The sequence below is a fragment of the Littorina saxatilis genome, linkage group LG6, assembly GCF_037325665.1.
Source record: "Littorina saxatilis isolate snail1 linkage group LG6, US_GU_Lsax_2.0, whole genome shotgun sequence".
In the NCBI taxonomy this organism is placed as follows: domain Eukaryota; kingdom Metazoa; phylum Mollusca; class Gastropoda; order Littorinimorpha; family Littorinidae; genus Littorina; species Littorina saxatilis.
Genome location: NC_090250.1, coordinates 10149729 through 10175861, shown reverse-complemented (window position 1 = coordinate 10175861; position 26133 = coordinate 10149729). Strand labels below are relative to the sequence as shown.

Sequence of the window (26133 nt, the reverse complement as noted above, 5' to 3'; positions counted from 1 at the left end):
GGGGTTAGTGGACTGGTTGGTCCGGTGTCAGAATAATGTGACTGGGTGAGACATGAAGCCTGTGCTGCGACTTCTGTCTTGTGTGTGGCGCACGTTATATGTTAAAGCAGCACCGCCCTAATATGGCCCTTCGTGGTCGGCTGGGCGTTAAGCAAACAAACAAACAAACAAAATGTGAAGTAAGGGAGTTATGTTGGTAACAATTGAAACATGCAGCATCATTGTTTCACATTCTGAATACATCGTTGTGTACATTATTCTTCATTCGCGCTCTCTTCGGTTTGCCTAATTTGCAGAAACACAGACGAAAACACGCACGCGCATTCACAAAAATCCGAATAACAGGTGAGTACACAACTTGCTAAGCATTATGTATTTTATTCCAGTATTTTGACATTAAAGCTTGCAGTCGAGTGCAAACGACTCCGAGAGGCAATAAAACGTCTTCAAGGTGACAAGGACGTTAGTCAGTTATACGCCTTTTTACTGCTACTGTTCTTTTTTTCAACAGAGTAGGGCCGAGTATTACACAGACAGCTGATGGGCAGTTCTAAAGGCTGAAGGCCGTAGGACACTGCTTGGACATTTTTAAAACCCTTCTTGGTTGGACACTGAAAGTACAAGGGAGTAAGCGCATAGTGCTTTTAGTTATGCGCTATAGAAATCTCCTTAATAAATAAATAAATACATGAAGAAAAACTGTGTAATCCGGAAAGACAACTTCGTAATTTTTGTGTGCAGAGAATGAAAATAAAACTCTGGCTGCTAGCTTGCATAAAAGAAGCAACCAAGCAGTGAGACAGGAAGGGGGGGAGGGGGGGGGGGGGCACGCAAAACAGACAGACAAGCAGACAGACACCAACAACCCCGACGAATCATTCCAAACTTCTAAGCCTCAAGAGAACTCGAGACAGTCCCGGAGACTCTCGGAGTGACGAAGAGTGAAAGCACAGCGTCGGAGAACCGTCAGATGACTGCGCCCCGCTGTAATAGGCACCGTCCCGTAGCCCCCGCCCGCCATCGTCGCCGCTGGGTCCCCCATCATGGCGCAGCTCTGCCCAACATAGGTCCGGCCATAGATCTCATGACAGCCATAGTGTTTGGGCCGAACAAAAAGGGAAGTCCGGTCGGTTTCCCCGTCATCAAATCCTCAAAGAAGGTCCTTACCCGGTGGTTTTTTCCTGAAACCCCAAAGCAGACAGGGAGTGAGGTAAGGTAAAGGTAAAGGTAAAGGTAAAGGTGAGGTGAGGTAAGATAAGGTGACGTGAGGTGAGGTTAGGTAAGGTAAGGTAAAATGAGGTGAGGTGAGGTGAGATGAGGTAAGGTAAGGTAAAATGAGGTAAGGTAAGATAAGGTAAGGTGACGTGAGGTGAGGTTAGGTAAGGTAAGTTAAAATGAGGTGAGGTGAGGTAAGGTAAGGTAAAATGAGGTGAGGTGAGGTAAGGTAAGGTAAAATGATGTGAGGTGAGGTAAGGTAAGGTAAGGTAAGGTGACGTGAGGTGAGGTTAGGTAAGGTAAGGTAAAGTGAGGTGAGGTAAGGTAAGGGGTAAGGTAAGGTTAGGTGAGGGTCGACAGAAAGAGAGATAGAGAGAGAGAGAGAGAGAGAGAGAGAGAGAGAGAGAGAGAGAGAGAGAGAGAGAGAGAGAGAGAGAGAGAGAGAGCGAGCGAGAGCGAGAGAGACAGAGAGAGAGACAGAAAGACAGACAGACAGACACAGACAGACAGACAGACAGACACTTGCCATCGCTCATACAAGTCACAAATAGATTCCTTTCCGGGGACAATAATAATCAAGTTAATGAATAAGTTCCCAAACACCATCCCAGTATAGATAAATAGATCAACCAATCAATAACTCAATCAATACATAAAAATAAATGAGTAAAGAAATAAATAACATAAAAAATCTCTGAATCTAAAAATCAATAAATCAATCAATTCATTAATTGATTAATTATTCAATAAGTAAATGAATCAACAAAATAAATAAATTATAAGTACAATAAATAAATATATAAATAAAAAGATCATAAATAAATACATAAATAAATACAAAAGTAAATAAACAAACAAATAAATAAATAGTCGAAGACAAAAAAAAAGTGAGGTCGGTTAAGTAACTTTTAAACATATCTCAATTGCTGCACACACACACACTCACACGCACACACACACACATACACACACACACACACACACACAAATACACACACACAAATACACACACACACACGCACATACACGCACGTGCACACATACATTACACACACACACACACACACCAGTGGGGGGCGGATCACAACAGTCATTTTTAAGGGGGGGAGGGGGTGTTCCAAATTACTTTTAGGGACAGAATGATCGACGACGCGAAGCCCCCCCCCCCCCCCCCCTCATCTCCGAAAAATAATGATAAAAACAAGGAAAATTGAGCAATCTAGTGCAACCTCAGTCGACACATTACCCAAGTACCTTCCAAAACCGTCATTATAGAAGACTAAGGCCGGCTTTTAGGGGGGCCCGGGGGCACAAAGGACAATTTTGATAAAAGCAAGAAAAATTGAAACAATCTTGCGCAAACTGAGCCATCATGTTTTCTTTATTTTCAAATTTGTTTCTTTATTTAAAAAACAACTTTTTGTTCTCCATTTTTGTTTTTAGGCTTGGGGAAGGGGGGTGGGGTCTAGAAACCCAGGAAACCCCCCCTGGATCCGCCCGTGCACACGCACACACACACACACACACACATACACACACACGCACGCACGCAGACACACGCACAGACACACACCTTACCCCCCTCCTCTCACACACGCAACACACACACAGATGCACTGACGTAAACGTGACTAACTAAAATAGACACACCCCTCACAACCTACTCCCCCCCAACACACATACACACACGCATGACACCTGCACAGTCGCATATTATCAACAGAAAGAACATGTGCAGACATATTGGTGACATAAGATGAAGTGATGAATGTCCCACCAAGGATTATTATTCATTCGCAGATTTCCTTTCAGTTACAGTCTTATCTATCGCCCTATACAGCACATATTTACATAACCTTCATGTAACCTTCGCTGCATCATGTTTCGAACTGAATACTCCGGAAAAAGAAAGTCGCCTACAATTTTCATGCTTTTTAAGCAGCATTAAACATAAATTACAAGGGTCATCCTCGACAGCCGTCTCCCAAAAAGGTATAAACATACCGCCCAACAACACAGGTCCGAGGATAGATCTCAAGATAGCCATACTGTTTGGGCTGAGCAAAAAGGGAAGTCCGGTCGGTTTCCCCGTCATCAAATCCTCAAAGAAGGTCCTTACCCGGTGGTTTGGTGCTGAAACCCCAAAGCAGACAGGGAGTGAGGTAAGGTAAAGGTAAAGGTAAAGGTGAGGTGAGGTAAGGTAAGGTGACGTGACGTGAGGTGAGGTTAGGTAAGGTAAGGTAAGGTAAAATGAGGTGAGGTGAGGTGAGATGAGGTAAGGTAAGGTAAAATGAGGTGAGGCGAGGTAAGGTAAGGTAAGGTGACGTGAGGTAAGGTTAGGTAAGGTAAGGTAAATAAGGTGAGGTGAGGTGAGGTAAGGTAAGGTAAAATTAGGTGAGGTGAGGTGAGGTGAGGTAAGGTAAGGTAAATGATGTGAGGTGAGGTGAGGTAAGGTAATGTAAGGTAAGGTGACGTGAGGTGAGGGTCGACACAGAGAGAGAGAGAGAGAGAGAGAGAGAGAGAGAGAGAGAGAGAGAGAGAGAGAGAGAGAGAGCGAGACAGAGACAGAAAGACAGACAGACAGACAGAGACAGACAGACAGACAGACAGACAGACAGACAGACAGACACTTGCCATCGCTCATACAAGTCACAAATAAATTCCTTTCCGGGGACAATAATAATCAAGTTCATGAATAAGTTCCCAAACACCATCCCAGTATAGATAAATAGATCAACCAATCAATAACTCAATCAATACATAAAAATAAATGAATAAAGAAATAAATAACATAAAAAATCTCTGAATCTAAAAATCAATGAATGAATCAATTCATTAATTGATTAATTATTCAATAAGTAAATGAATCAACAAAATAAATAAATGAGAAGTACAATAAATAAATAAATAAATAAATAGATCATAAATAAATACATAAATAAATACAAAAGTAAATAAACAAACAAATAAATAAATAGACGAAGACAAAAAAAAGTGAGGTTGGTTAAATAACTTTTAAACATATCTCAATTGCTGCACACACACACACACACACACACACACACACACACACACACACACACACACACACACACAAATACACACACACACGCACATACACGCACGCACGTGCACACATACATTACACACACACACACACACAAACACACACACACACACACACACCTGGGGGGGGGGGGCGGATCACAACATTTTTAAGGGGGGGGGGGGTTTCCAAATTACTCTAAGGCCGGCTTTCAGGGGGTCCCGGGGGCACAAAGGACAATTTTGATAAAAACTAGGAAAATGAAACAGTCTTGCGCAAACTGAGCCATCATGTTTTCTTTATTTTCAAATTTGTTTCTTTATTTAAAAAACAACAACTTTTTGTTCTCCATTTTTGTTTTTAGGCTTGGGGGAGGGGGGTGGGGTCCGGAAACCCAAGAAACCCCCCTGGATCCACCCGTGCACACGCACACACACACACATACACACATACACACACACACGCACGCACGCAGACACACGCACAGACACACACCTTACCCCCCTCCTCTCACACACGCAACACACACACAGACGCACTGACGTAAACGTGACTAACTAAAATAGACACACCCCTCACTACCTACTCCCCCCCAACACACAGACACACACGCATGACACCTGCACAGTCGCATATTATCAACAGAAAGAACATGTGCAGACATATTGGTGACATAAGATGAAGTGATGAATGTCCCACCAAGGCTTATTAATCATTCTCAGATTTCCTTTCAGTTACGTAGAGGTTGCATGCCGAGTCTCAGTGATTATGAAAAATAATGGTCGAAGTTTGCGGATCATTAATGCGAGCTTCAGCAACTGAGTTTTTGTGCGAAAGTTTGATCGAATCATATTCACCCAACCAGTCTACCTGCGCAGGCGATCGATTAATGCGCGGTTGTATAGTTCCGGGCAAATCATTCAATTCTGTTGACACTTCTTGTCAGTTTCCATGTTTTGAACTAAAAATCAAGTAAACAGTTATGTTGTCATTCTGCTGTGGCGGTAAAGGCAGATAGTGTGTGTTCTGTTCATGTTTTGGTATCGCTCAGGAAATGTTCTTTCCTCGACTGTGACTAGCAGACGAAGTTTTACACTCGTGTTCCAACGTTAAAAACTGTATGAAGTTCAGTTTTCTGGGGCAAAATAGTGTATGAAACCGCTGCATGTTCTTTAAATTGATTAAATGTTTGCAATTGATTGCGTGTGATCTGTTTATAAAATGAAATAGTGTTGAAAACTGACCGTCGGATTGCAGTCTTGTCGATGCAGCCGAAATCTGGAAGGGGAACTACTCGTGTCGCTAGACAAAGTATGAGAGTTACTTTTCCTTGTAATCTTGCTAGCGATAAACGATTGTGCACGGCAGATCTGAATTCAGAAAACAACCAAACTCATGGATTTTATGTTGAGATTCATGTGTTCAAGCCTGTAGTTGCTGGTTTAAATGCGGTATGGTTGTATTGTTTGCTCCAGAAATGTATACTTTGTACATTAGAGTGTTCTGAACTTTAGAGTCGCCAAAAGTAGATCCACAATGTGTACAGTCTCTACCCATGAGCTATCGAGGATTCAGGCCCGTTGTTGGGTAAGTGATTTTGGTTGTTGGGTAAGTTACCGAAAAATAACTAGCCCTACAAGTTTACAGGGAGAAAGAAGCAGAGGGGGGAATAAAGTCTTATCTATCACCCTATACAGCACATATTTACATAACCTTCGCTGCATCATGTTTCGAACTGAATACTCCGGAAAAAGAAAGTCGCCTACATTTCATGTTTTTTAAGCAGCATTAAACATAAATTACAAGGGTCATCCTCGACAGACGTCTCCCAAAAAGGTATAAACATTCTACTACGTCTGCAGACACAGAATATCCGCATAAAGATGAATATGCCACTGTTTGTTTGGAAGTGCTGGTTATCCAATAGAATAAAATAGAATAACATAAAACTAAATAAGACGGACGCAGTGGCCCCGTGGAAAAAACGCCGGTGTATCACGAAATGTTTACTCCACGAAAAATTTACTCCGGAGTAAAATTTTCGTACGAAATTCTTACTCCGAGTACAACTTCCGTACGAGAAAAGAACTCCCTAAGTAATTTTCTCGTGTAATGGGGGAGTACTTTTTTCGTAAAGGGAGTAACATTTTCGTATGACATTTTTACTCCGGAGTAAAAATATCGTGGGAGTAATTTTCTCGTGTTACACTGGCCTCCCAAGCGGAGGGCCGTGGGTCCGAATCCCGGCCGCGCCTCCGATCTCAAAGGTCAACTAATAAGCAGACCTGCTAGTGTCTTATCCCCTTCGTGTGTACACGCAAGCACAAGACCAAGTGTGCACAGAAAAGACCATGTAATCCATGCCAGACTTCGGCGTGTTATAGAAACACGAACATTCCCAGCATGCTTCCCCCGAAAGCTGCGTATGGCTGCCTAAATGGCGGGGTAAAAACTGCCATACACGTAAAAACCCACCCGAGCAAAATAACCGGTATCGTATAATACTCTCTAGTCCTTAAAAGGCTTAAGTACCTGTGGGATATGAAACACCATTTTATCGATCGTGCAAAAAACACGAATGTATGTGTGGAGTTTCAGCCCATGAACGCAGAAGAAGAAGAAGAAGAAGAAGAAGAAGAAGAAGAAGAAGAAGAAGAAGAAGAAGAAGAAGAAGAAGAAGAAGAAGAAAAAGAAAAAGAAGAAGAAAAAGAAGAAGAAGAAAAAGAAAAAGAAGAAGAAGAAGAAGAAGTAGAAGTAGAAGAAGAAGAAGAAGAAGAAGAAATAACATAAGATTAAAAAAAAAACACAACATAATAATCTAAAACACAATACAAAAAAAATGAACAAAAACATGAACAAATCAATAAACAGTTTCAAGCCTCACCCGGCTGAGCAGCTACATGCACGAAAAGGCAGGACAGGACCAGGACAGCGATCATCACAAGCTTCATCATCTTCAACTGAAAGTCAAAGCAATCCTTTTTTATAGCTGGTGTAAGTAAAACAACGTTTTCTTTGAAGTCTGAAGCACGAACGGTTTCATTTAATGCTATTAAATGCTATTGCAAGTGTGTTCTATAAGGTGAGAACTGGGTTTTATTTCATTAGAAGAATCGTTTTGTAAACCCTTTGAGACAAACTGGGGCTTTAATCAGGCTAAAAGGTCGATCTTCAACGCGCTTGCTTGTTTGGAGGAGCCGCCTTCCAAACAGGAAGGAGTGTGCTTTGAAGCCTGACATTATATCTGTCATTGTCGAGGGACACATTAATTAATGACATTACATTGTGTCATATTGTCCTGTTATGAAGAAAACCAGGTTGTCTAAAATCACACTGGTGAAGACAGTCATTCATTAAACTGACACATTAAACACGTACATGTTAATTTACTGTGCCACAGATTAATGTACGGTTAAACATACAGATACCAAGTGTGTTATGTAGTGCTATTTTTTTTATTGATTAAAAGGGCACGCTTAAGCGTCTTCCAAAACGTAAAACAAAAACGAGAAGAAAAAAAACCAAGAAAAAACAACAACACGTACATCGTTCGTCCAGTGCGGTATAACATACCAGCATGGTCGTATACTTTGGATTAATACGACGTTTTCACAACTAGTAAGTGTTTCTTCTGAACACAATCTTTGACAAGGCGAGGAATTGCTTCTTGTGTGAGTGAGTAGTTAATTAGGATTATCCTACATACGTGAGAGAGACACTCGTGAGATAATAATCGTTCAAATCACACGTGTGTATATAATGTAAATGAGGTCATGTCAAGCAAGTCTGGCAGGGACCTGTTTTTCCACTGCTTATGATGCCAGTCACCGTCATTATAGAAATAAAAATTGTGCTCGCTAATTACCCTCGATGAATTTTTAGAACTAACACGTCACGCCACACTTTCAGAGTGACGTGAAAGGCTGTGTGCATAAATGTGAAGAAGCAAAGGGAGGTAACTATTTCTGTACTTTGTAATACATTGAAGGGAGGTAACTCCTGTCATAGATTTAAAAGAAGGCTGTTCACATGAAAACTGCTGGCTGTGTGCATAAATGTACATGTACATGCAGTTCTCTGGTTAGGAAAACTCTCAGTATATTTGTGTGCAAAGGATTTACAAGTTTCGCGAATGGCAAATGCCCCCTGCTTAACCTTTGCCGGATGCCGCTTTTGACTACACACTCCCGACGATGCGGGTTTGTCTGAACCCATACATTTGAAAGAGGGTTTTTACCGTTTATTCCTCTAACGACGATGCGGGTTTGTCTGAACCCATACATTTGAAAGAGGGTTTTTATCGTTTATTTCTCTAACGACGGGGTGGGTTCAGGGAAACCCACAGCGCTACTTCAGTGGTTGCATCGAGTTTCTCCCTTCACCGACCTCTTGCAAGGGAGGGAGAGGGGGAGGGAGAGGGGGAGGGAGAGACTGAGAGAGACTAAGAAAGAGAGAGAGAGAGAGAGAGAGAGAGACTAAGAAAGAGAGAGAGAGAGACTAAGAAAGAGAGAGAGAGAGACCAAGAAAGAGAGAGAGAGACTAAGAAAGAGAGAGAGACTAAGAAAGAGAGAGAGAGTCTAAGAAAGAGTGAGAGACTAAGAAAGAGAGTGAGAGAGACTAAGAAAGAGAGAGAGGGAGACTAAGAAAGAGAGAGAGAGAGACTAAGAAAGAGAGAGAGACTAAGAAAGAGAGAGAGAGAGAGAGACTAAGAAAGAGAGAGAGACTAAGAAAGAGAGAGAGAGACTAAGAAAGAGAGAGAGAGAGACTAAGAAAGAGAGAGAGAGACTAAGAAAGAGAGAGATACTAAGAAAGAGAGAGAGAGAGACTAAGAAAGATAGAGAGAGAGAGACAAATAAAGAGAGAGAGAGAGACAAATAAAGAGAGAGAGAGAGACTAAGAAAGAGAGAGAGAGAGACTAAGAAAGAGAGAGAGAGACTAAGAAAGAGAGAGAGAGAGACTAAGAAAGAGAGAGAGGGAGACTAAGAAAGAGAGAGAGACTAAGAAAGAGAGAGAGAGAGACAAAGAAAGAGAGAGAGAGACTAAGAAAGAGAGAGAGAGACTAAGAAAGAGAGAGAGAGACTAAGAAAGAGAGAGACTAAGAAAGAGAGAGAGAGACTAAAAAGAGAGAGAGAGAGACTAAGAAAGAGAGAGAGAGAGAGAGAAAGAGAGACTAAGAAAGAGAGAGAGACTAAGAGAAAGAGAGTGAGAGACTAAGAAAGAGAGAGAGAGAGACTAAGAGAGAGAGAGACTAAGAAAGAGAGAGAGAGAGACTAAGAAAGAGAAAGAGAGAGACTAAACAAGAGAGAGACTAAGAAAGAGAGAGAGAGAGAGAGAGACTAAGGGAGAGAAAGAGAGACTAAGAAAGAGAGAGAGACTAAAAGAGAGAGAGAGAGACTAAGAAAGAGAGAGAGACTAAGAGAGAGAGAGAGAGACTAAGAAAGAGAGAGAGAGACTAAGAAAGAGAGAGAGAGAGACTAAGAAAGAGAGAGAGACTAAGAAAGAGAGAGAGAGAGACTAAGAAAGAGAGAGAGACTAAGAAAGAGAGAGAGAGAGACTAAGAAAGAGAGAGAGAGAGAGAGACTAAGAAAGAGAGAGAGAGAGAGACTAAGAAAGAAAGAGAGAGAGAGACTAAGAAAGAGAGAGAGAGAGAGACTAAGAAAGAGAGAGAGACTAAGAAAGAGAGAGAGAGAGAGACTAAGAAAGAGCTAGAGAGAGAGAGAGACTAAGAAAGAGAGAGAGAGACTAAGAAAGAGAGAGAGAGACTAAGAAAGAGAGAGAGAGACTAAAAAAGAGAGAGAGAGACTAAGAAAGAGAGAGAGAGAGAGGTGAGACTAAGAAAGAGAGAGAGAAAGAGAGACTAAGAAAGAGAGAGAGACTAAGAGAGAGAGAGAGACTAAGAAAGAGAGAGAGAGAGACTAAGAGAGAGAGAGAGAGAGACTAAGAAAGAGAGAGAGAGAGACTAAGAAAGAGAGAGAGACTAAGAAAGAGAGAGAGCGAGAGACTAAGAAAGAGAGAGAGAGAGACTAAGAGAGAGAGAGACTAAGAAAGAGAGAGAGAGAGACTAAGAAAGAGAGAGAGAGAGAGACTAAGAAAGAGAGACAGAGAGAGAGACTAAGAGAGAGAGACAGAGAGAGAGACTAAGAGAGAGAGAGAGACAGACAGAGAGACAGACAGAGAGAGAGAGAGACAGAGACAGACAGTCAGATAGACAGACAGTCAGAGAGACGGATAGACGGATAGACAGACAGACAGACAGACAGAGCAACTGACATACAGACAGAGAGATACGGACAGACAAACAGAGAGACAGACAGTCTCTTGGAGACAAACAGGCAGACAGACACTGTTCCGCCGCTTTGGTAATTATGGGTGTAGCAGAACCCGCGCCGTCGGCAGAGGGATAGTTACAATCACTACTACTCTTTAAAAGTATGGGTATGTGTGAACCCGCGCCATCGGTAGTGTTTATGTAAATTATCATAATCAATTAATTCTGATGTTTTGTCATGTACACACTAAAAATTTGCAGACAGAGAGCAAATTAGGTGTGTGAGAGATACTTAAAATTTCAAAACGATACCTTTAATGGTTCCAGAGTTACAATGATTTTAGTGTGTCTCTGGGTACAGGTGAACCCAGGAAGCACGGCAAAGGTTAAGTCCCTCCCGCGAGAACACCAAGTGCATTCCGCTAGTCTGGTCGCGAAATAATCGTCGCCCATTTGGGTTGACTGACTCGAGGGTTAGTGATCTAATGTTATTCAAACTCATTTTCCTTAAATATCAATGTTTCTTATACATTCTGCCTAAAACCTGAATAGAAATCTAGAAAAACAGAAATGTCCGAACAAAATGGAAATAGGTAGCCTACATCTTTTATGGACCTGCCTGCAATATTTCCTTTATGAAAAGTCCAAGGTTTAGGGTCACTTTTGATACGTTGACGCTCTTAATTCATTAACCACAATTGTATGTGTAAAAATGAACACAGAAGCACGTGGATAAATTCAGGAACACTGGTAGTCTCGCAGATAACAATAAAGGACATAACCCTGAATTTATCCACGAGGCGCTTCACAGTTCTCGCACATGGACAGTGTGTGCCAGGGAACTCTCTCCGAAAAGCGCGCTGGGCGAGAACCACAGAATTGGTAGCAAAGTAAAGTTCAACGATTTTGGTCCTTTCCTGTACTGGAATGCGATCCATTCAGGCTTTAAAAGAATTCTAAGATGCTTGTCTCAAATTCTATCTGAAACAGAAAAGAAAATATCACTTTACAGGTGTGGTGGAGCGCATGCGGGTGTTGCAATTACAAGAATCAGAGAGGGCTCGAGAGAGTACACAAACAATAAAAAGTTTGATGAATACATTGAATGATGTTCTCTGTCCTCTTTATTGCATAACACTCACGCACACAATCACCAAGCATTTAAAATAAAAGTTAAAAATAGGTTCGTCAGACTAATGCTACTTTTCAATAAACATTTTCAACACTTAGTCTGAAAAAGGTGGAAACACATACTCCATACTCAACTCAGAAGTAGCTTGAGGCAAATCTCTACTACAAAAAAAGTTCTGTTGCCACAACACTATAAAGTCACTGGTGTGTGCTCTAAAACACGGTAGTAAACACGCTATGATAAAACACGCTATGCTAAACATACACGCTATGCTAAACATACACGCTATGCTAAACATACACGGTAGTAAAACACGCTATGCTATACACGCTATCCCACCAAGAGTCCGCTCGGCTGGTCTACATCATCTCTGTACACGAAACACTCCCTGGTTCACAACAGCATTCAGTTCCAGGACATCCAGCCAACACACACTCCATCACTCCAATTGGTACACACCAACACACACTTTTTCACTTCACAAATGCATCACAAATGCATAATTCATCCAAAGGCCGGCAAGGCTTGACATGTTTTTTTCTCTGCCAGTCCAGGCCACAAGTGCGCGTTTGTTTCAACCTTGGCCGAGTTCATTACAACTTTTACTCATTTTAGTCGGGAAAAGGGGAAGGGGGAAGAAGGTCCTATATGACGCTGCTTGATTATGCGTCGCCACCCCAAACATTCTTTTATCAATACGATCTAAACTAATTTAACTTATTAAGAACAAAACTAAGCATTCCCCATTCAGGAATATTCAAACAAATGCATAGTCTGTGTGTTTTCATTCAAACCGAACACGCAGACGTAACCGATAGACACAAGCTAACACCCCTGTCTGTGAAATGACGAAACCCTGAAACCTACGTCATATCTACGTCATACCAATGATAACAGCCTACGACGCAATACAGGCGCTAGAAATTATAATTCTATTGACACAGTCACACAATGTCAATACAGATTTCTCTCACTCACCACACAGGAAAAATATTAACAAATTAAATGTCGACACTTTGTATGGCCCACCCTGTATATATACATGTATATTTGTGACAAAAATGCAGTGCGTTCAATGTTATTCTGGGATTGCTTTACACCACTTGTTTCTTTCTTGCTTTCGCAGGAAATACAGATATGTCGCCTACAGGCAGCTGGTGCGATGGTGTTGGGGGTTTCTCGGCAAAAGCATCAGGGTGCCTCTACCAGCTTGTGCCGTGAAAACGATCAGGGACACTTTCCCAGACGGAGGAAGAGTGGGGTTCAAACTCCCCCAGTTGGAGGGAATCGTGTGACCCTGTGTTGAACAGCTTCCTGCATGGTGGGACGATGATACTGGGATGCCAGGTGGTCTGGTACATGGTCCACCTGATCCCACAAACTTAGTTCCAGGTTCCTGGGGCTGTTAGTAGACTCCCGCATCAGATACTCCGTGAACCGATCAGCATAGCCTGTGCCCCGCAAATAGAAATACAAATTAAATCGATGAATTTGACTCAATATATAACTGCTTGTGGTGATATGCATCGCATATCGGTATGAATGTATAGCGGGTACATTAAGTATACTCCCCCTCTTGTGTTACAGTAGAACATCCCTTGTAAATGTATTCTCACGTTCACTACATTTCTTCGAATTTCTAAGATTTGATTTTGTTACATGTACATATCTTTTTTAGGACATAGAGTGGGAGTTCCACTAAACTCAGGTCTGTCAAAACTTTTGCATCAGATAGTGAATTTATGACTCAGAAACATACTCATAAGGGAGAGATCATTGAAACTGAAAGCAGAGGTTATTTGTGGAGAACACACCTGAAAGTACGCTGGAGTAGCCTCCCTTCCCGGATTTAGAACGCGTTTCGTGTCGTAACAGATTATCCACTTATTAGCCATATCCGTATGCAAAATAATGAAATAAACATTAGGAAATGGCAGAAGTTTACAACTATCGACATTTTCTATCAGTGCAATAAAAAACAAGAGGCGAAGCCATCAAGACTCACGTAAGAAATCGACAAACAACAGTAACACAAACTCAATCACTCCGTCACACATACACACACACACACACACACACACACACACACACACACACACACACACACACACACACACACACACGCACACACACACACACAGAAAGAGCATAGGTGAAACTGTGCAAGAAAGCGAGACACTAGATCTAGATCTGTCTGTCTGCATGTAGCCTACTTACAGGACACGACTGCCAACTAGTCTCGGCGCGCTCAAAATAATAATGACCGAGACTTTCAGTACTTCCTTCGCGTGACGTCTAACCCTCTTACGTCATAATGTGACGTCAATGTAATGTGACGTCTTCAAATGTTAGAGTTTCTACCACAGACATACACACACACGCACGCACACACAAACACACACACACACACACGCACAAACGCACAGACAGACAAAGTTATGATCGCATAGGCTACACTTTCGTGAGCCAACCAACAATCGTTAGAATTTGCATTTACGACTACATGTCGTGCGTGAGAACGTGTCAGTAAACAAGCACCTTCTTGCCTGGCTGAAGAACCCTACGAGTCAATCTAAAACAGACGACAAGTAATGGAAAGCAGTCTGCGGATAAACATATCAAACTGCTGATGAAAAAGTGTGTTCATCCCTGCCCTGGATAAATGACATCGGACTGATATGATGACAGCGTGGCAGCGTTCACGCGAAAAGATTTTTTTCAGATTATCGCTTCTACATTTTATTGCACGTAGGCTACTTGCCACTTGGGGCAGATCTGAATTTCACACTGGAAGAGGACAAATCGGTCTTGTGAGTTGAGAACCACATGTTCTTTGCCGACAGAAATCACGATGGGACAAGATGCAGATTGTGTTGAAGAGATGTTTGCAGATTATCGCATCTAAATTTTATTGCTCAGATCAATGCACGTAGTTGGGGTAGATCTGAATTTCGCAAGGGAATGACACATCGGTCTTGTGAGTTGAGAACCACATGTTCTTTGGCGGCAGAAATCACTATGGGACAAGATGAGGATTGTGTTGAGGAGGTTAATACTGACTGACTTTAGATGAAGAGTTTCTAGACCTGGTTTTTGTAGAGAGGCATCATGATGATATCCTGTGGGTTTTTTTTAACGTTCTTGGTGACAACGCACCAGAATCGCACGAAGATCGAACTCTCGAAGAAAACAAGTTTATCGCTGAACATCGGAAATGTGGAAGTATTGCTCTTCCTGTTTGATCAGTCTCCCCGTTAAATCTACAGGCTACATTATTTATCAGGTAACTTACCAAACCGGAGTGTGTGTGTGTGTGTGTGTGTCAGTGTGTCAGTGTGTGTATGTGTGTGTGTGTGTGTCAGTGTGTCAGTGTGTTATGGTGTGTGCGTGTGTGTGTGTGTGTGTGTGTGTTTGTGTGTGTGCCGGATTACCACCATTAACGCATCCTTTTGGACTTTTCTACGTAACCTTACTATGCCCGCTGTGACATTCACGAGGATTATTGTGATTCTTGGACAATCGTGTGCCTGTGCTGGACTTGCAGGAAGACAAACGGAGTCGGAACGGTATACGTGCTGCCAAGTGTGCACGCCCAGAGCGCAGTGTGAACCGAGAGTGTGTCATTGTGTGGAAGTTTTGCTTGATTGATTTATTCATGATTTAATTTGCTTTTTGGTTCAATAGAAAAATCTGTGTACGTTATACTTTGTATTTTGTGGTGTGATTCGCCCGAGTGCGAGACCCCCATCCCCGAACGCCTCTGTGGCAGGGCCGGATCTGGGGGGGCGGGGGGGGGAAGGTCCTGGGTTCCGGACCCCCCCCCCCACCACCCCCTGGCCATCTGATGTACCTCTCAGAGAAAAAAATAAAGAAATATGTGGACTTTTTAAGCTCTTCCCCCAACTCCCTTAGTTTATTTGGTCTTCTAAAACTATTTCAAATTATGAACAACATCAATTTGTGATTCCCAGTTGCAAGGAAAGACCAAAAAATGACCTCACAAATGCAACATTTCCTCGGCTTCTGGGAGGTTTTGCCGCCCAGACCCCCCAAAGGGGCGTTTCCCCTGCACCCCACCGGGGCCTCAGCGGCCCCTGGACCCCTGCCTTCAGTTGGACCCCCCCCCCTCAAACGAACTTGGTCCGGCCCTGTGTGGGTAGAATTGTATACTTGTGTGAGTGACGTGAGTGTGTAGATGAGAATGTGAAAGTTGTTTTGGACCCAGACACACACAGCAGACTTCAACGCAACAGCTCCAGTATATTAGGTATTACTCTTAGCTAAGTTTCAGCCTGACAACGAAATTCGAGTGACACAGCTAATGGCTGTACTTGTTATTTCTCTATTAAAACAAATGTATCAAGATCTTCAGGCCCCCCAAAATAAATTGTCTGTTTCTAATAACATGGCTAAACAAAATAGGGTAGGTAGGTAGGGATTTTTTAATTTTTTTTGCCAGGATAGAATACTTGATAATAATTAAATGACACAAAGAGACAAGACTCGCTATAGATAGATTTATTAAAAAAAAAAACACAAATGTGACAAAGGATATAAAATGATTGTTTTACCTGGTCTGGAATCTTCAGTAGTAATTGCATAAAAAAGTCTGATATATCAATTATCATGTTAACTTTTTTTTAAATAGGTGCGTTAAATCCTGGTCGGTTTGTTTTTAATGGACTAAGCAATCAACCCTTGGACTGACAGAAAAGATGTACTGTATTTTAGAAATGTCCAGTTGCTTAAAATTGCTTATTTTTCTAATTGGAAGAGAATATGCACTCTTTTGTGTTCAAATGGGTAGGGGGGGGGGGGGGGGTAGTAAAAGGATCACAGTTCAAGATTGTGCGCAACAAGAGGTGTGTTTCTTTAAACTGTGATGAAGAGGGATAACTCAACTTGGTATCTAACACTATTTCTGAACACTGTAACCACTTTAGCACTTTTAATTTATTTTTTCTGTCTTCCAAACTTCTAATTCAGCTTCAAAAATGAGAGAAAAAAAGGTTTTTTTCTGAAGTCAACAACTAAATCACTATGTTGGATAGTCTATTTTGCTTCCCTATTTATCGTCTTAAGTTTTTGATCATCTGATTACTTTGCTTTTCTATTTGGAAGATAATATGCACTCTTTTCTGAAGAATGGGTAGGGGGTGGGGGTAGTAAAAGCATCACAGTTCAAGATTTTGCATGACAAGAGATGTGTTTCTTTTTACTGTGATAAAGAGGGATAACTCAACTTGGTATTTAACACTATTTCTAAACACTGTAACCACTTTAGCACTTTTAATTTATATTTTTCTGTCTTTCAAGCTTTAAATTCAGCTTATAAAATGAGTAAAAAGGTGTTTTGTTTCTGAATTCACCAGTTAAATCACTCTGTTGGATGATCTATTTTGCTTCCCTATTTCTGTTCTGAAGTTTTTGATCATCTGACTACCTTGCTTTCCTATTTGGAAGATAATATGCACTCTTTTCTGAAAAATGGGTAGGGGGTGGGGGTAGTAAAAGCATCAAAGTTCAAGATTTTGCGTGACAAGAGGTGTGTTTCTTTTAACTGTGATGAAGAGGGATAACTCAACTTGGTATCGAACACTATTTCTGAACACTGTAACCACTTTAGCACTTTTAATTTCTTTTTTTCTGTCTTCCAAGCTTTAAATTCAGCTTATAACATGAGTAAAAAAGGTTTTCTTTCTGAATTCACCAGTTAAATCACTCTGTTGGGTGTTCTTTTTTGCTTCCCTATTTCTGTTCTGAAGTTTTTTATCATCTGATTACCTTGCCTTTCTATTTGGAAGATAATATGCACTGTTTTCTGAAGAATGGGTAGGGGGTAGGGGTAGTAAAAGGATCACAGTTCAAGATTTTGCGTGACAAGAGGTGCATTTCTTTTAACTGTGATGAAGAGGGATAACTCAACTTGGTATCTAACATTATTTCTCAACACTGCAACCACTTTTGCACTTTTAATTTATATTTTTCTGTCTTCCAAGCTTTAAATTCAGCTTATAAAATGAGTAAAAAGGTGTTTTTTTTCTGAATTCACCAGTTAAATCACTGATGGTTGTTCTATTTTGCTTCCCTATTTCTGTTCTAAAGTTTTTGATCATCTGACTACCTTGGTTTCCTATTTTGAAGATAATATGCACTCTTTTCTGAAGAATGGGTAGGGGGTAGGGGTAGTAAAAGGATCACAGTTCAAGATTTTGCCTGACAAGAGGTGCGTTTCTTTTAACTGTGATGAAGAGGGATAACTCAACTTGGTATCTAACATTATTTCTCAACACTGTAACCACTTTAGCACTTTTAATTTATATTTTTCTGTCTTCCAAGCTTTAGATTAAGCTTATAAAATGAGTAAAAAAGTGTTTTTTTCTGAATTCACCAGTTAAATCACTATGTTGCATGTTCTATTTTGCTTCCCTATTTATGTTCTTAAGTTTTGATCATCTGACTACCTCGCTTGTCTATTTGGAAGATAATATGCACTCTTTTCTGAAAAATGAGTAGGGGGTGGGGGTAGTAAAAGCATCACAGTTCAAAATTTTGCGCGACAAGAGGTGTATTTCTTTTAAAATTGGTGAAGAGGGATAACTCAACTTGTTATTTAACACTATTTCTGAACACTGTAACCACTTTAACACTTATAGTTTATGTTTGACTGTGTTCCATGCTTCAAAATGGGTTTCAAAAATGGATACACAAGGGTTTTTTTCCAAATTCACCTGTAAAATCACTATGTTTGATGTTCTATTTTGCTTCCCTATTTCTCTTCTTCAGTTTGTGATCATCCGATTGTTTTTTTGTTAACATATGTGACACTCCACAACGAAATGAGTCGCATGTCATCGTGCGCGGTTCTGCGCTAGGCTTAATATAAGCCCGGGGAGTGTCTGGCAACAGTGTGAGGCTCACCTTAGTCACAGGCTTATAACTCAAACAGTTTTCGCTCTTTTCTAAAACGGTTTACATCACTGGATAGAGCATAAAAAACTCTTTAAGAAAATGTAAAAATATGCAAAGGTGACATGCGACTCATTCCGTGGTGGAGGGTCACATATTCACAATACAATATCACAAATTCTTCAGTAGGGTTTGCGTGAAAAAATCTCATACCTATGCTCAAACTTCAGTCGTTATCTCAAAATTTTGCGCGACAAGCTCTATTCATTTTGTTTTTTCCTGATAAACAAAACACTGAACTAACATAAAAACAAACCTTTAAAATCAATCAATCAATCAATATAAAACTGCCTAACCACTTTGAAATATGGCCTCAGGTGTGTTCTCCAGCCTTAATTGGAAATAAAACCCTAGCTCACCGTAAGTTGCCTGCAAACGCCTTTTCTGCTAGCTGAAGTCGCCTTTCTTGGAGGCTTAAAAATTTATTAATGACTTTGGTCATTACAAATCTGAAAATTGTAATTAAAATTATTTTTTTATAAAACGATCCAAAATTACGTTTATCTTATTTTTCATCATTTTCTGATTCCAAAAACATATAAATATGTTATATTCGGATTAAAAACAAGCTCTGAAAATTAAAAATTATGATTAAAATTAAATTTCCGAAATCGATTTAAAAACAATTTCATCTTATTCCTTGTCCGTTCCTGATTCCAAAAACATATATATATATGATATGTTTGGATTAAAAACACGTTCATAAAGTTAACAAGAATAGAGATATAGAAAAGCGTGCTATCCTCCTCAGTGCAACCGCTACCGCGCTTTTCTGGATTGTTAATTTCACTGCCTTTGCCACGAGCTGTGGACAGACGATGCTACGAGTGTACGGTCTTGCGGAAAAAATGCAATACGTTCAGTTTCATTCCGTGAGTTCGACTGAGCTTGACAAAATGTTGTATTTTCGCCTTACGCGACTTGTTTCTTCTTCTTCTTCTTCTTCTTCTTCTTCTTCTTCTTCTTCTTCTTCTTCTTCTTCTTCAGTTTTTTTTTTTTTTTTTTTTTTTTTTTTTTGGGGGGGGGGGGGGGGTAACGAAAATGTACATATGCGATATGCTATATAGCCGAATTTGTGATATATAGTGAAACGGGATATAATGCAGTTACCCATGTTCAACTATGGAACAGCGACAGAAGAAGCTTATGTCAAAAGTGTGTACCTTCTAGTGACAACTGTGTCACAGCTGTCCTCTGATTGGTTGCTAAGCTCCCAGTCCTCGTCTTCTCCTTCAACCACCACCTCATCCTCCTCATCCGACTCGCTGACTGGCCCAGAAACTTCTCCGCTACAGCGTGACTCCAAGGCTTATCCTGTGGATTATCAACTTTTTCGTTAACAGAACCCAGTCAGTCCGCTTTCAGACAGCTCTCTCTTCCCTTAGGTCCACCTCCATAGGCTCTCCACAGGGTACAGTTATCTCCCCTGTGTTGTTCACACTCTACACGAACGACTGCAGTGGCACTGACTCCACCCTTCTTATCAAATATTCAGATGATACAGCGCTAGAAGATCTCTCCAATAGTGACGCAACTTACTTTGCAGAAGTAGAACGTTTCAACGCCTGGTGTAAAGACAACTTTTTAGACCTAAATGTGACAAAGACCAAAGAACTTCTGATAGACTTTAGAAGAAACCCTGCCCCTGTCCCTGACCGGATGATTGATGGTGTGACTGTTGAGCGTGTGACTGAATATAAGTATCTTGGCACAGTTATCGATGATAAGCTGTCCTTCAATGCAAACACCACCCTCATACACAAAAAATGTCAGTCACGCATCTACTGCCTTCAGAAACTTAGGAAGTTGAATGTGAACCCTTCTATCCTTCAAACTTTCTACCGCTCTTTCATCGAGTCTGTCATCACTTTTGGTTTTGTGTCCTGGTATGGAGGTCTGAGTGTGAAGAACAGGAATGTCTTAGTGCGAATGGTGAATGTCAGTAGCAAGGTGATTGGCAGGCAGCAAGCAAGTGTGGAGTCCCTGTATGAAAAGCGTGTGGTGAGAAAGAGTAGGCGGATAGCTTCAGATAGGTCCCATGTCCTTGCCCACCTCTATGAACTCCTTCCCTCTGGCCGTAGACTTCGCACGCACAAAGCTAGGACACTCAGGCTGCAAAACAGCTTCATCCCCAAATCCATCACCCTTGGCAACATGTAAACACATCCACATACCCGACTCAGCCCCTCTTCTGCCAGTGCAATCAGTAGTAATGTACATGTATGTATTGGTTTTATGTACGTCCGTATATTTTCTGTGATATATTGTATATGATTTTTTTTGTTGCAATGATGTTTAGCCATAGTCCGTTATACGCGTAGGTTTGCGAGAATATGTAAGCGCAGTGCTTTAAAGATGTCCATGTGGGAATGTGTAAGTGGGCGTAGTCGAATGTCCATGTGGGAATGTGTAAGTGGAGCATATAAGAATGCCCATGTGTGAATGTGTAAGTGGAGCGTATAAGAATGTGTAAGTGGAGCGTGGTCGAATGTCCATGTGTGAATGGGTAAGTTGAGCGTATAAGAATGTCCATGTGTGCGATGTGTAAGTGAGACATGGATGTGTTCATGACTGAATGCGTAAGCACAATGCAAGCAATGGCCAGAAAGGTATATGGGAGGTGTGTTTATAACCTGCCCTGTTATATAGTGCTATATGTCTTATGTAAAAACAATGTCCTGTTTGTATTATTGTTATGTACCACGCCTGAAATTCTCTATGAGATAATAAAGTATTCTTATTCTTATTCTTATTCTTCCTCCATGACCTCGATCTGGTCTTCATCTATTTCTAGCGGTTGTTGGTTTCTTTTTGTCGGTACTTTAGTATCCGTCTGCTGGGAGAAGTCAACCTTTTTCCTCTGAACCGGAGGTACTTGGTGAGCCTGATCATCAGTTTGTGACCCTGTGAAACAGAACGAACACGATATCCTTTGAAACGTGTATGCTCAGAAAACATAGAAAGTGTGTGTGTGTGTGTGTGTGTGTGTGTGTGTGTGTGTGTGTGTGTGTGTGTGTGTGTGTGTGTGTGTGTGTGTGTGTGTGTGTGTGAATTTGAAAGCATGTTTGTTCTGATCTATACAGTACATTGACAATTGGGACACACGCTGAAAGTCGTATGTATCCATGCTTGACTTGTAACAAATAAGCTGGTTCTGCATGTCTCCGTCAATGCAGACAAATCACATGCACAATTCATACTGTTCTTGTCTATAGTAGCATGTTTCTACCTTTCAAAAACTAAGCGCTTAGATCTGTTATAAACAGTATATTGTAATTCTAGCAAACACTGTCATTGTCAAGAATTTATATTAGGAGTTTGCGATCGGATTTACTAAATTACTTCACACATATATTGTAGGTATGTTACAAAAAATTCAAAATCTTCATTTAACATTTTGATCTATATCACTTGAAAGAGCAGAAAATCAGCATTCCAATGGTATATATAACTTTGAGATTGGATAAGTGTAACCCGAGTTATGAATTTTTAAAGTAATAAAATTCGTAATAGAGGCAAAGAGGATAAATTGAAACCATTTTTGACATTTTTCAGCTAAAATTAACTGTAACTCACACATTTGTTTATCAATATTGTTCAATTTGGTATCAAAAGAAAGTTTCAGGGCTCTATTAAACAACTATTAAAAAAAAAATTTTTTTTTTTTTTTTTTTTTTAGTGAAACTGAGAGCAGACGAGCTTTACCGACCGCCATGTTGGATGTGAATACAACATGGGTGACAATCCGGGCGCAAAGCGGCGCATCCGTTAAAAGGTACTTCGCATCGCTTTATCGACTTGAAACTTTGGGAAACAGCAGGAAAATGGTCAAACTAACTGTTCAGAGGGGTCTCATAAGAGTTCAAAGGCTATAAATTGTTTTATAAAAGTACCTCTTGTGTGTCTTCTTCGCCCGATATTCTGGCCGGCGAGCTCGACAGTGTTGGACTCGCCATCTTCCTCAATCTTAAAGTCAAGAATGTGCTCTACATCATCGACAGGGTGCCCATGTGATGTAAATTTGGAAAAGAATAGAAAAGAGGACCCCAAAACTGAGCCAGTGTGAGTGATCAGAAAATGGGGGGCCATTTTCAATGACGTCAAAAATTGAGCTGCGTGCGCACTTTGTAACATACCTATATATTGTGTAATCTGTCCACAAAACTGACAACCTTTTACTCTTAGTCTGCCACGCCTTCCAGCCTCACCCCCCCCCCCACCCCCAAACTTGTTTGTGCCCCGCCCCCATTTTCCACAGCTCAGCTCAGGCCGTTATAAAACTGTTGCCTGTGGAGCTTCGACGTCCAGACACACTAATCTGCACCAATTCGTGTTTTTTAATGTGGATGCATGGTCAAAACATAAAAGCATCTAGGCTATTAACTTTAGAATCAAAGTACACTGACCTTCAACCTGCTTTGAACGGAAGGCACTGCCAAAGGGGACAAAAATCGTTTCGGGTGAAACCCCGACCTGTACTGTTGTAAGTTGTTGAAGTCAGTGTCCAGAAAATGGTCACTGCAGATGAAGGAGCGTTGTTGGCCTGACACTTTGAAATAATCACGTGTTTGCTTCACAAAACTCTCCCATTTACACATCAGACTTCGGTTTTTACTGGGAAACTTGTGGAATGACACACCTGTTGATATTACAGAGTTTTTGCAGTTTCCGACTGCACAATAACGAGGCATTCTTTACCAAGTGATAACTTTTCTGTATGAAAAAAAACCTGGCACAAAGAAAACAAACAGTGACGTCACAGTGTACCGACGTCACAGTGTACCCAAAATCACGTGACCACTACTTGACCCCAGGCGGCTTGTCTTGGTTAGCCCAGCTACAGTAAATCTTCAACTACAGCAACAACACATTTTTTTCCGATTTTTAAAATAATTTTCTTGACAAGTTTGTAACATTTGGCATTCGATATTCAAGTTTTTAGAGATACTTCAAAACCTTGGACTTTTCCTTTATAAGCTTTGAGTAAATGTTTTAACATAGACGGAGAATCGAGACGAGGGTGGTGGTGGTGGTGTGTGTGTGTGTTGAGCCGGGGTTGACTACTAGTATACATATTTATGAGTGTTAGTTTGCGTCTGACGTCATATAGCTCTAAGAAGGGAAATCTAGTGTTCAATCAGAACATATACCGTGCACGATGAAAGACACGAATGACAGTGGTAAAGAAAGTACAAGAGGCTATGTGTCGGCGGGCGATAACCGAAGCAGTTTTTTTCTCCCACTTATATTTCAATTCCACGCATTTCTTTTTACATTTAGTCAAGTTTTGACTAAATGTTTTAACATAGAGGGGGGAATCGAGACGAGGGTCGTGGTGTATGTGTGTGTGTGTCTGTCTGTCTGTGTGTGTGTGTAGAGCGATTCAGACTAAACTACTGGGCCGATCTTTATGAAATTTGACATGAGAGTTCCTGGGTATGATATCCCCGGACGTTTTTTTCATTTTTTCGATAAATACCTTTGATGACGTCATATCCGGCCTTTTGTAAAAGTTGAGGCGGCACTGTCACACCCTCATTTTTCAATCAAATTGATTGAAATTTTGGCAAAGCAATTTTCGACGAAGCCCGGGGTTTGGTATTGCATTTCAGCTTGGTGGCTTAAAAACTAATGAGTGAGTTTGGTCATTAAAAATCGGAAACTTGTAATTAAAATTATTTTTTATTAAACGATCCAAAAACAAGTTCATCTTATTCTTCGTCATTTTCTGATTCCAAAAACATATACATATGTTATATTTGGATTAAAAACAAGCTCTGAAAATTAAAAATATAAAAATTATGATCAAAATTAAATTTCCGAAATCGTTTTAAAAACTATTTCATCTTATTCCTTGTCGGTTCCTGATTCCAAAAAACATATAGATATGATATGTTTGGATTAAAAACACGCTCAGAAAGTTAAAACGAAGAGAGGTACAGTAAAGCGTTCTATGAAGCACGGCGCAATCGCTACCGCGCCAAACAGGCTCGCCACTTTCACTGCCTTTTGCACTTGCGGCGGACTACGTTCAGTTTCATTCTGTGAGTTCCACAGCTTGACTAAATGTAGTAATTTCGCCTTACGCGACTTGTTTCCCATTTCATGTGTCCAACGTCGGATGTTATTCTTTTATTTTTTTTATTCGGCATTATACAAATAAACAAAACCCGACTAAAACAGGTCAAATAAATACCGACACAATGTAATGGTTCTTGATGTACTGTTATCTCTATTGTTTTAATAAAAACATTTTTTTTTTTTAATCCACACAAATAGAAAATCTGGACACTTACCTGTTAGGCTTTGACGACAGGAACAGGTAAAAGACAGAGACAATGAGAAGATATGACCAGTAGTAGTTGACTGTTCCTCTTGTGATAGACGGGGACTTCTGGTAGAGAGACAGACATCGCTTTGCCTTTTAAAGATCACCGCTGACGTTACGTCATCAAGCTTTGTCACGCGCGGAGTCATGACATTTTAAGATTAATTGCGGCAGATATATCTAAATCAATTTTTTTGTTCAGTTTATTATATCACTGCCTTTTCTAGGGCAGACTAGAGACGGGGGGGGGGGGGGGGGGGGTATGTGGGTTAAAGTTGGAGAAAGTGATAGAAGGTGACAGAATAGTTCCTTTTCAGGAAACGATTGAAGAGTAAAGGCCTTGTCATATTTGCGTTATGCAGGGTGTCACACTTGTCTTACGCTTATGCAATCACCTCTGCGCATGAGCTTATACATGTCAAAATCATAAGCTTTGGGAGTCATTCTCCAAAACTGGTTAACATAAGTGGGAATATGGACCAAATATAAAGCTTGTTTGATTACACATTAACATGCTTCCATTTGAAACTTCGAGGACGTCATCGTGGATTGACGCCCGACCAAAGCTAATTGAAGCCCGACGGAGCGAAGCGTTTAATTTTATTTTTTCTAAGTAAAAAAGTATTTTTTTACAATCATGCTTACAAATAAACATTGGCACGTACGCAATCATAATGGTGAGACATGGGCTATGTTCAAGCAATCGGGGTCTGCATCTTCGCCGGTAGCAAAGGGCGTTACGAACGTACCCTTCCAAAATGTTAACTACACCTTTTTTTTTCGTGAATGACGTCATTATTCACGACAAATTGTGAAAAAACCTTCACGCATCTGTATGGCTGGGTGATTACCAAAGGGGCAAACGTGAAAATGTATGCTTTTATTCAGTTGAATTGATGCTAGCTTATAATGAAAACGGCCGTTACGAACGCATGATGTGTGACACAAAACACTCTCTGAGACATCAAATTCGTCCAAAGTGTGTCCTCGGTTGAATGAATGCATTTTCTGCATCTTCAAGCTGCACTTGTTGACGTGATCGCAACAGAATTAATGATTGTATAGAAATTCATATGGTTACAGAAGTCGGAATACTCTAAGTAAGCGTGACAACATTCGATGCGTACGTAACGCTGTTTTCAACTTTATTTGTGGGGGTCTCAAACACAAAGGAC

The 26133-nt window shown here is 40.7% G+C and overlaps 2 long non-coding RNA genes across 2 annotated transcripts; both read right to left on the bottom strand.

The window, feature by feature from the left end:
• Window positions 1-362: 362 nt before the first annotated feature.
• LOC138968445 (uncharacterized) lies at window positions 363-25023 on the bottom strand. The gene is made up of 4 exons (XR_011456195.1): window positions 24927-25023; window positions 7146-7221; window positions 3220-3348; window positions 363-1181 (listed from the first exon to the last, which is right to left on the bottom strand). It is a non-coding gene; the product is annotated as an uncharacterized lncRNA (long non-coding RNA).
• On the bottom strand, window positions 11636-21528 carry LOC138968444 (uncharacterized). Its single transcript, XR_011456194.1, has 2 exons — window positions 19794-21528; window positions 11636-13112 (listed from the first exon to the last, which is right to left on the bottom strand). It is a non-coding gene; the product is annotated as an uncharacterized lncRNA (long non-coding RNA).
• Window positions 25024-26133: the final 1110 nt, after the last annotated feature.